Source organism: Acanthochromis polyacanthus, chromosome 2, assembly GCF_021347895.1.
Source record: "Acanthochromis polyacanthus isolate Apoly-LR-REF ecotype Palm Island chromosome 2, KAUST_Apoly_ChrSc, whole genome shotgun sequence".
NCBI lineage: Eukaryota > Metazoa > Chordata > Actinopteri > Pomacentridae > Acanthochromis > Acanthochromis polyacanthus.
Window position 1 is genome coordinate 17,819,320 of NC_067114.1, and position 9,407 is coordinate 17,828,726.

The window sequence follows — 9,407 nt, forward strand, 5'->3', positions numbered from 1 at the left end:
CACATTTCTCTCCAGAATGCCTTGATAGTCTTCAGATTTCATCGTACCTTGCACACTTTCAAGACACCCTGTGCCAGATGCAGCAAAGCAGCCCCAAAACATTACTGAGCCTCCTCCATGTTTCACCGTAGGGACGGTGTTCTTTTCTTCGTATGCTTGGTTTTTGAGTCTATGAACATAGAGTTGATGTGCCTTACCAAAAAGCTCCAGTTTGGTCTCATCTGTCCAAAGGACATTCTCCCAGAAGCTTTGTGGCTTGTCAACATGCATTTTTGCAAATTCCAGTCTGGCTTTTTTATGAGTTTTTTTCAGCAGTGGTGTCCTCCTTGGTCGTCTCCCAGGAAGTCCACTTTGGCTCAAACAACGACGAATGGTGCGATCTGACACTGATGTACCTTGGCCTTGGAGTTCACCTTTAATTTCTTTGGAGGTTGCTCTGGGCTCTTTGGACACAATTCCAACGATCCGTCTCTTCAATTTGTCATCAATTTTCCTCTTGCGGCCACGTCCAGGGAGGTTGGCTACTGTCCCGTGGGTCTTGAACTTCTGAATAATATGAGCCACTGTTGTCACAGGAACTTCAAGCTGTTTAGAGATGGTCTTATAGCTTTTACCTTTAAGATGTTTGTCTATAATTTTTTTTCGGATGTCCTGGGACAATTCTCTCCTTCGCTTTCTGTTGTCCATGTTCAGTGTGGTACACACCTTTTCACCAAACAGCAGGGTGACTACTTGTGTCCCTTTAAATAGGCAGACTGACTGATTATGAGTTTGGAAACACCTGTGATGTCAATTAAATGACACACCTGAGTTAATCATGTCACTCTGGTCAAATAGTTTTCAATCTTTTATAGAGGTACCATCATTTTTGTCCAGGCCTGTTTCATTAGTTTGTTTTTTTAAATAACTATGTTAATCAACAATTCAAAAGTAATGGCTGTTTTTGATTATTTAATTTTCAATAAATTTTTATTTATTGTTACTTTTGTGAGTTTCAAGTGATTTCAGTGAGAATTGTGGGTTTTTCCTTCTTTAACTGAGGGGTACCAACAATTTTGTCCACGTGTGTATATATATATATATATATATATATATATATATATATATATATATCTTTTGAATGTTGCCCTGTCACCCCTCAGTACCGTTCTCATTTTACATTATCAATGCGTTCCTTCAGTTTCTAGGCTTTGGTGTAGAACCTTGGATCAAGATCTATAAGGCAATGTTTATTTGATATACTTTTTGATAGCAAAAACAGCTGTTAAATATCTATGATCCACTTGGTGCTCCTTCTGTGTCCTCTATGAAATCTATACAATGTATGTTAAATATAAATACTGAGATCCTTGAAACAGGAAAAAATCTTTTCCTGACACTATTTATTTCTAAAGAGAAGCACATATTTTGCTGTCTTCCATTTTTAAAATTTGACTGGAATACTTAGCTTTAAGTCCCCTTCAGGCTTTCCAAAGCCCTGTCTCTGTTCTATTTGTCACTGTCTGCGCTCTCCTTTGTGTTCTTTGTTGTCTTGATTATATCCTGACACTCAGGATAAAGAACAGCGCCAGGACCGGGTGGCAACAAGGAGCAAGAGATCTGTATTTGCTAGAGGGTGCCTAGTGTTGGAGTGGGATTTGGAGGATAAGATATGGCCGGTGGTAAGTAATCTTCTTACAGCTCGACAAACAAGGAAGCCTGCCATTCTCGCCGCTTTGATTGGCTACCATCAGTTACAGACACCGTGCTTGTATTGAGGAGCCTTGTTAAAAGCTTTGTCTCTCTCGCTTCTCGCTGTGTGCCTTCATGTCTCCACTGCTATCACTTTCTCTCAGACACACTCATGTCACTATTTATACCGCGCCATTGAAGAAAGCGCTGACTTGTTACTTGCTACTTTGAAAAGCAGGCACCAGTTTGAATTTGAGGTTGGAGGCAGAATCTTCTCAGATATGCTGTAAACGCAATAGAAGTTAATGATGTCCAAAGTAAGCTTGGATCACTTTCACTGCCTGATATGTCATAGGCTTTTTTTCCCAGGCAGAGCTGGTCTTATCCAATGCAATGTTAGTCATTTATTGTTCTTATTAAATTTATATAGTATTCACCTGAGACGTTACAGCCACTTGCACTCAGAGAGTGTTCCTTCCTTATTCATTATGCAAATAAATGAGACAGATGTGGACAACTGAGGTCAGATTCTGAAAATGCAGCATACATACTTCTTAAATGGGTTTTAATAAAGGAGCATCACGCTGCAGATTTATAAGATATACATTTAGTCAGGACTATACTGTGTAATTCAAAGGCTGCATCACTTGGTGGAACATCACTTAATTTGTTCAAGAGACATGCCCGTTACTGTACTGTAATGTAGGGAGAATTACTGTAAAGCTGCTGTAGAAAATGTGAAGAATTAAACCATAAGGTGTCTTTGAAATTTTTGACAAAATATTAACAGTTTTATTTTTTCACAGCACAGGCAGTGATGGAAATGCAAAAGTGTTTGGTTCTTAGACGTGGGTCTACTTGACGTTTAAGAAAACCTGAAATAAACAGCTGTGCGTGATGTGCCGGGGCTGCTGATGAAACCACAGAAGATCACCATGGGATTCTCAAATAGTTCTGGTAAACTGCCCTCACTGCTGCACTAAAAGCTCACAGACAAGTTAGGATTTAGCCGTTGAACACAGCAGAACACAAAACTGCTAAGGTTCCAGAAATCTCATACTGAAGGGAAGAACAGTTAAAAGGAGAATGAAAAATTAACATCATCAGGTCTCCAGGAACACAACTACACATCAATACTCTATGTGTTGGACGTGTAAAATTCCATATTAGTCATGACATGACATTTTATATCATTTGCTACTTCAACACAAAAGGAGCTGCTGACCATTTAAAATGAAAACACTTCTTGTAAATTTCCTGCTGCAATTTATTTTGTGACAAGTCGCAACCAAGAGGAGAATTCACACTCTTTATACAGGAAGTATATTATTCTAAAAGGCTACTGAAAATGTTGTGTTTTATTCAGCTTATAGGGACAGATAGGTTCTTGATCTACAAGGATGTGATCAGTTTGACACATTTTATTGGCGTTTCTGTTGAATGGAGGCACCCAAAGATGAGGAAAAACTAAGTGATCTTTTTTTGTGTGTGCAAATTTTAAATTGTTGAGAAAGTATAAAGGACATTCCACTAATATTTGTCTTATTTATGTAAAACAAAGCTGTATGTGGATCTGTGCAGCCTCGAGGCTGTATGTTGTTTATTCTGACAGAAACCTGCTTTTGAACATGATTCCTGAATGAGGATGTCAAATTTAGCATTTTTTTTAAATCAATGAATTAATTCAATTAAAAATGTGGCACACAGGGAATACAATGTAAAAGAAATCACAACAAAAACTACAAACAAGTCTATAAAATTATATTAAAATTTAATTTGTTTGCGCAATAATTTAGGTGAAATTTAAAATTTTGGTAACTTTATATGAAAGTGTCTCTGTTTTGGTAATAAAAAAAACAACCTCCTAATGACTTTAATAGTGGAGATTCTATGTCATATATTTAAGGTTTTCAACAGAAAAAAACAGCTAATTCAAAAATACAGGTGCAAACCAACCCCTGGTAGAAATGGCAACAGGGAAACTTGTCTGAACACATTACACATCTTTGGCATGCTTTGAACACTGTGTCATTGATCGCTTTTAGATGTTCCGCTATGCACTCTGCTGATGTCATCTACATGCATCATAAGGCGTATTGTTTAATATTCTTCGAGTGTAACTCTATGCCCAGAGGCACATAATCCCCTCTCATACCAGGAGCTAATGACTCCAGCACCCATTTCCACCTCAGCCATCTTCTACCACCACAAACCGACACTGTTCTGCAGGAGCCTCAAACAGGCGTGCTGCTGACATTTGGTCAGGTTTAAGAGGAAATTAGCAGCAACAGTGGAAAATTCAATCCCAATATAGCCATTACTGTCAGTCGGACATTTTTTTCCAAGTGACCTTTAAGGAAGGCTGACTGCACACTTCTCTTCAGCTGCTGGCTGACTTCAACGGAGTGATGTGAAGAGGGACAGGATGAGACTTTAATGAAGAATTACAGAGAAATTTGGAACTCTATATTACAAAGAGGAGCAGTAATGGATGACAAGCAAGAGAGGGCTTCAAGTATCAAATTTCAAACTGATCTTAATCATAAATCAGAGTCACACTCAATCATAAATCAAAAGCACACCTTAACGGCTCTCAAGGAGCTCAGTTTCACGCAGCTTTATTCATCTTTGAAAAACACGACTACCTGGAATCGCATTAAGGTTTTCAAACAGATTAGTTGCTGACGAAATGTGCGCTACCGCTGAATATGTGGGTTGTATAAAGTATTTTTGTGGCTCCGGAGAGAACTGTGAGCAATCTGATAAACTTGTCAGTGACATTGTGGCTGAAGACTACAAGTTTGAAGGCTACATCAGCGACTGCAAACATACCACACACAAATCTTTGATTTAAGTGCTGGGAGCACATCGCATTGGAGACGTTCTTTGACCATGAAGTAGAGCGAAGTAGAGATCAGAAAATGGCCAGTGTCAGTGTTCAGTGCTATCTGTCAGTTCCTGCAGAGGGATGCTGCTGTTCTCGGATGGCAAGTCGCTGCTGTTCAGTGACACAAAGCCATGGATGCTTGATAGTGGAAAGACACACTTGACTGGCAATCAGACTGTAGTTTTACAAGCAAATTTTTAAATATGTGTTTAATTTGTTTTTTTTTTACTGACAACACGCAAGCTGTTTTTGCTTAATCTCTTGCTGGGTTTTCAAAGTACTGATGTATCGTTGTCAGTGCAGAAAAACTTACTAGTATATCAGAACTAGCCTTAGCTAACACAGCAACATCACCATAGCCAGCAAAAGCATATTATTTGAATTACTCCATCACAGCAGCAAGTCAGTAAGAAACAAGACACCACAAGATTAGCTGCAACTTCATTACAAGCATTGCTGGTAAATAAAAGGTAAAACTGATCCCTGGTTAGTTTCTATGATCAAATATATGTTCTTGCTCTACTTCAAATAATGCTTTTTGAAAATGTTTTGCTGAATGACTTTTGCCCTCTGGTATTGATCAGACAGTCCGACTCTAAGGATCAGCTCTACAAAAGTTGATGAAAAATCTGTGCATGTTTTACTTTGTAGTATATTTTTCTCTTCATACTGGCATATTTTGATATATTATCATGTTTTAATTGAATGCCTACTTCTCACCATATTCTCTACCAAAGCCAAAGACAGAATCTAAATCACCCACAAACAGCTCTTTTTTCATGAATGGTTAGCCGTCACTTGCTCTGTCCCGCTGTGAAGCCACCATTATTTAGCTGCCTGGCTCCTCGCCACTGTTGGTTTGCAGTTTCTCAGTTCTTTCGGACAGAAGCCAAACTGGGTAACTTGTTTGTCTCTCTCTGCTCCTCTTTCTCTCTCTCCCTGTATCCCTCTTGTCCTGACCCTTCATGTATCCTTTGTCTTCTTTACCTTTAGCTCTAAGCCATCCCCTCTTAGCTTTTTGTTCGTCCTCACTGCTTGTTTTTAAAGTCTTCAGTGGTCAGGCTTCTGCCCGTATCTGTGATCTTTTACTCCCTACGAGCCTTGTCGCTGTCTGAGTCCCACCAGCAGGGCCTTACTAATGTTTCTTAAAGTCTCAACTTGCCATTAAAGGCAACCAGGCCACTGCTATTCAGACACCTCAGCGACTCCCTGCATGGACATCTCAGTTAGGCAAAACCTAGTATCCGCATTTAAATTTCTTCTGAAGACTCATTTTTATCATTTGACTTATTCTTTAACTATTGATATTTGTTGTAACTAATTTTTTCTCGTGATATTTTAGATTTTGAATGTTACTTACTTACAGTATCAATTTTTATAGTAAAGAACTTTGCCATTTTGATTCTGAAAGGTCCTATACAAATACAATTGTTATTAATTATTACTGTTGTTGTTGTTATTACTTACTCATTTGTGTATTATTCTGCTTTACTTCTAGGGGTCTGTTTCCAGGATGCAAAGGTTAAAAATTTTGTGTCCAGTTTGAACGGAAGAAGCAGCTCTGACATCTGCACCCTAAAAAACAGGTAGGAATTCTATCTGATCTGCATCATTGAATGTAAAACAACACAGTGGCTTTTTTATGGCAAAAATACCCCCTGAAATCTGATTAGTCTTGGTAAATGCAGTGCCTGTTAATACTACTTTATGAAATGTGGCACAATATACTACATGTGCTAAACTAAGATCTCATTAGCCCATTTAAAGAGTACTGCTCTTTCAAACGTACTTAAGTAATGATTTCTATGCCTGGAATAAGCTTTTTAAAATCTGAGAAAATAGTCTTGATAATATTGTTCAATTGCCCTATTGAATTTTTAACAATGTCTAATGAAGATGAAATTTCAAAAGTGTGTGAATGCTCTCAACAGTTTTTAACTAATCTCTGGCATTTGTGTAGCTAAATCCTGTTTTCATTTGAGGGTTACAAACAGCAACCCCGTCATTAATATGTAACCTTCATTCTACAAATGCACATTTTTCAAAGAATAACTCATCTACCTTTATTTCTACATGCTTAATGTTCAGTCATCACCACGTTTTATCCCAGTTCATCTATTAAACATCTAAATGTTTATTAAATAAGTAAAAACAACGGTCGTCTGAGTGGTGCACCACAGAACACTGTTAATGGGTTTTACGAGTTATGCTGAGACTAAAGTTGGAGTGTTAAGTGACACAAAGCGATCTCCTTTCTCTGACTGGATCACCATGGTAACTGATGCGGCACAGCTAATCTGCTCCAGAGGAGGTTACATTCAGAATTTGGGATTTAAATCAGCTGTAAGAAGCGCTACTCTTTCACTCTAAGTGGTACAGATTCTCAGCTAAGGTAGTATTTTAAATCTACAAACCTGCTGAGCCCTAGCTCAGTGATGCTGCTGAACAAATCAGCTACAGCAGGCAGAAAGCATGTTTTTGCATTGCCACAGAAACATACATGCATTCAGTTGATAATGCAAAGAAATGCATAAATAGGTTTTTTTTCTTGGTCCTGATCTGCTACCAAGTCTGCTTTACACTGCTGGTACTACAGCTAATAAAACACAGATTAGAAAACTGATAACTCTGTATTAATCACAGGCAATATTCAATCAGTAACATTAATTTCACTTTGATTGGGCCAAAAGGTAAAGTGACGTACATGTATCCATTCTTAGGGGGACTGTATAAGATCTTAATGCAATTCTTGAGAATCGCGTTTAAAGTTTAAGACCTCTAATGTGCGCTAGTCATGCAAGAGATAGCGGACTGCATTGAGAGTCACTTAGTGGTAAAATGAATGCATTAACTTGCATCATTATCACTTATATACCAGCATTTCTCTCTTGCTTCATTTGCAACAAAAGTGCTCTTTATGTAATACACTTTTCCATACCTTATTGTTTTCCATTATAACAGCTGATTACTCTTGACTGAAGTAGGTGGCACAATATTGATTCATTTTGTGCAGAAGAAAGGGCAAAATGACACGTTGAGTGCTCCTTTTTATGAAAGTATGCACAGATTCTGATGAAGAAAATCTGAATTAACTAAGAGCTGATAACCACCATAGTGATACCCATTATCTTGGATTGGAGAAGAATGCCTGGCTGTGTCAAACTTGCTTCAATGCTTGGAAGCTGCCTAGATCACCAAAACCACACACAGACGCCATCAAGGGAATATGAATGTCTGTATCAGATGCGTCAGTCTGGACCAAAGTGACTGACACTTCAATGGTCACAACACAGCACCAGTAGATCACAAGTGGTAAAGCTCTGCTCTTATTCTCAAAACTCTTATCAAAGTAAAATGATGCGTCACTCATAGCTGAAATGATGCCACTTAAATTTGATCATGTTTTTGCAGTGCAGTAAAGCCTGAAATATTATTAGTTCTGATGAGCATCATGCTTCTCTCTGTAACTCTAATGGATCAACAAGGAGGCTGTGACAAATCATTCTCTGCTTCTGGAAAAGTAAAGCTGTGCGGCTCCAGTATCTCGTAGAGCAAACTTTGCTGTGGGGCTCTGACAAGAGCAGGATACAACTATCATGTTGTTTGTTGATTCCGACACCGGAGTCCACATTCGCAACCTTGAGAGAGCATGACAGCCATTCAAAGTAGAAGTGTGGAAGCGTAAACAGAGCTGCGGCCTTGTTAGAGGAACATCGCCAACTGACTGGGAATACTGGCTCTGCACGTCCCACAGACCCCGTATTCTTGGATGTCTCCAAAATAACATCTGACAGCGCAAGTATGAATGTCAATGATGTGAAGAACGTCTCCTACCGCGGCTAGATTTCTATCTAACTCCTCTTCACTCATTCTATATTGCAGTTTTAGAGCCAGATGTGGTGAATTTTGATAAGGATCTGTTCTTGCGTTATCTGATGACATTTGTTGCTGTGCAGTGACCAGAACCAAGCATGTGTAATGACTAAATATTGAAACATTTTTGTTATTCCACTGAAGCAGAGTCATTTTTTTTTTAAAAGTAAAGCAGTTACAGGCAATCACTTGTTAGTGATAAGGATTATTTTTGTCATGTGTTGAGACTAATTTAAAATGAAAATGTTATTGTAAAAATGTAGCATTGAATGCTGCAATTAAATAGTAATTGTAGACTCAAAAAAATTGTTTATGTCTTCTGACATCCCACATCTACACATGCTGTGGAACATATTACATTCATGATAGTACATTTAATTTATACATGTGTGCTTTCTTGAAGATGACATCTGAAATTGAACATAGGGTGACATTTTTTTAGTTTGTTTTTGCCACTTGAGTATTTCGAAATGTATTTTGCAGTGGATAAAAGGTTTAATCTGTGATTTACACCACATGTTGCTCAACAGTGGATTTGAAGAAATTATTTCTTGGTTTTTGGATGATTCCAAATAATGAATTCAGAGTAATACTTAAGAGGTTTTCAAGACTTTTTAAAAATATATTTCTTTTACTGATTCCTTATTTTCCATTCAGTTTTCTAAGCATGCCTGCTCCTTTAATTCCTCATGTCAAATCTGCACCAATTCACACCTGGGTGCTGCTTCTGTCCAGCTGACTCGTAGTCTTTCACGATCTGCACCTGAGCGGAGCAGGTGGGGATGCAGCTTCTTCACCGACAGCTGCTGAGAGAACAGATAATGTTTCTCAGTCACTTTCTCCTCCTTGTGATGGATACAATCCCATGACCTTTGACGGCACATCGTTTTTTTCCTTCACTTTTTAAATACTGAGAATACTTACTCGAGACTGCAAAGAAAGATTTTGCAGGGATACAAAAGAGAGATGCCCTTTA